Here is a 2799-nt window from a genome sequence, read left to right as displayed (position 1 = left end):
ATTAAATAAATTCAGTGCACACAGACTTTAAGTCTTTGGTTCTTTCACATTTAACAAAAACCCACTAATTCACTATCTCAACAAATTAGACTATGGTGACATGCCAATCATGCTAATCAACTCAAAACACCTGCAAAGGTTTCCTGAGCCTTTAAAAATGGTCTCTCAGGTTAAGTTATGTTCTTCATGAGCATCGGACCAACTCAAGGCAGCAGAGAAAAAAATGCAGCAAATCAAAAGATCTGTCATACCTGAGTATTTATCAGTCTTTGCTTTCATCTTTCTCTGCTGAAGTCCATACTGCCAAATCTTCATATATCTCCAACAAGATGAACAGTGCTCCAGACACACGTAATCTCTTCAAAACATTAAATTATATTCTCTGTCCCCCTCCACCAACTCCCACCACTTCTATAACAGCTGATGATTTTGCCACCTTCTTCACAGACAAAACCAGAACAATCAGAAGTAACCCCCCCCCCCCCCAACATACACAGGACTTTAAACCAACCACACCCACTGCTACAACTCCCATCCTCTCCTTCTGTCCCCTCTCTGAGGCAGAAGTATCAAAACTTCTGCTCTCCAGCCATCCTAAAACATGCCCACTAGACCTAATCCCCTCACACCTTCTGCAAGAAATCTCCGCTAAACTTTTACCACTACTCACACACATCATCAACAAATTTTTCCCTACAGCATTCAAGCACACTTGGGTAACCCCACTACTCAAAAAACCTACATTAAACACTTCACTTACAGATAGTTACAGACCTGTCTCTCTCTTTCCATTCATAGCAAAAACCTTTGAACGAGTTGTTTTCAACCAGGTATCATTATTTTTTTCACAGAACAACAAACTGGACACTAACCAGTCAGGTTTCAGGAGTGGCCATTCAGCTGAGACTGTGCTACTGTCGGTCACAGAGGCCCTGCAGATTGCAGGAGCTGATTCCAAATCATCAGTTCTTATTCTGCTGGATCTGTCTGCTGCTTTTGACACTTTGAATCATCATATCCTCCTGTCTGCCCTCTTATCAGTGGGCATCACAGGGATTCCACTTCGCTGGTTTGAATCCCGTCTCACTGTCAGGTCTTTTCAGGGTGGCATGGGGAGGGGAGGTATCCAAAGCACATCAACTGGTCACTGTTGTTCCTCAGGGATCTGTTCTTGGACCCCTCCTTTTCTCCATATACACAACATCACTGGGTCCCATGATCATACAGGCACATGGCTTCTCCTACCATTGCTATGCTAATGACACACAGCTCTATCTTTAAATTCAACCAGATTATCCAACGGTAGCTTCATGGATCTCAGGCTGCCTGGCAGACATCTCGGCATGGATGAAAGAACATCACCTACAGCTCAACCTGGCAAAGACTGAGCTTCTTGTCTTCCCTGCCACTCCAACTCTACAGAAGGATTTCACCATCCAGCTAGGTTCTTCTACAATAACAAAGTGTTCCTGTGGCTCAGTTGTAGGGCATTGTGTTAGCAGCGCAAAAGGTTGCGGGTTCAATTCCCAGGGAACACACATACTGATAAAAATAAAAAATGTATAGCCTGAATGCACTGTAAGTCGCTTTAGATAAAAGCTTCTGCTAAGTGCATAAGTGTAAATGTAAATTACCCCATAAATCATGAAATGATGGTGTGACCTTTGATGGTCAGCTGACATTCAAAGGCCACATTGCAAAGACTGCTTGATCTTGCAGGTTTACATTGCACAGCATCAGACAAATCAGGCCCTTTCTAACTGAGCATGCTGCACAACTTCTGGCCAGGCCAGGCTGGACTAGGCTGGACTACTGCAATGCTCTTCTGTCTGGACTTCCATCATGCACATTCAAACCTCTACAAATGATTCAGAATGCAGCGGAATGACTGGTCTTCAATAAGCCCAAACGAGCCCATGTTACACCTCCTCTCATTATCTCCTTGCACTGGCTTCCGGATGCCGCTTGCATCAAGTTCAAGACATTGATGCTTGCATATAGAACAGCCACAGGCTCAGCACCCAACTACTTCCACTCGTTACTGCGATTCTACATCCCCACCAGAAGTCTGAGATCCACTAGTGAACGACACCTCGTGGTACCTTCACAGCATTCTCATTCACCATTACTCGCTGGTGGAATGATCTTCCCACCTTTGAGTAAAAGCATCTGCTTAATGACTAAATGTAAATGTAATTACTGATTATAATGACTTATACTTTCTTTTTACATGTTTACTGCATAAACATAAAACCATGTCTTCATTTGTGATCGGAGAAATGATAAACAACAAGCTCTAACAGTTACTCTACACAGCTCAAAACTTCTGTTTATAGAAACAGATACCGGCTTTGTAGGCTACTCTCACAGGAAACAGTCTTTTTCCTCCACAAAGTGCCCTGCACACATCTGAATATTAAGGTTGAACTGTCCTGGAACAGTGTTGTTAGTACAACTTAACCACTTATTTCTAGTTTTGACATCTTTTGAACGGCCAAACAAAGTTATTTACCTTTCACAACGAAACACAGCATCTCCACAACATGGTGGCAACAGCGAGAATAAAAGTTACCCCTTATTTCTGTGTGAACATTTGGGTGGTGTTATGCAAATCTTCCCACATCGTGACATAGACATGTGGGGGCGTGTTAGAACTAGGAGGGCGTGGTTGACTATTAACGTAGATAAAGAACATCTCTTTGGACACTTAACACTCCAAAGAGAAAGGAAAAATTTATCATATGATCATATGAGCATCATATGATCCCTTTAAAATAATTTAGATACAATTTAAGCCAT

The sequence above is a fragment of the Carassius auratus genome, chromosome 16 (genome assembly GCF_003368295.1).
Source record: "Carassius auratus strain Wakin chromosome 16, ASM336829v1, whole genome shotgun sequence".
Taxonomy (NCBI): domain Eukaryota; kingdom Metazoa; phylum Chordata; class Actinopteri; order Cypriniformes; family Cyprinidae; genus Carassius; species Carassius auratus.
Note: the sequence above shows the minus strand (reverse complement) of the source record.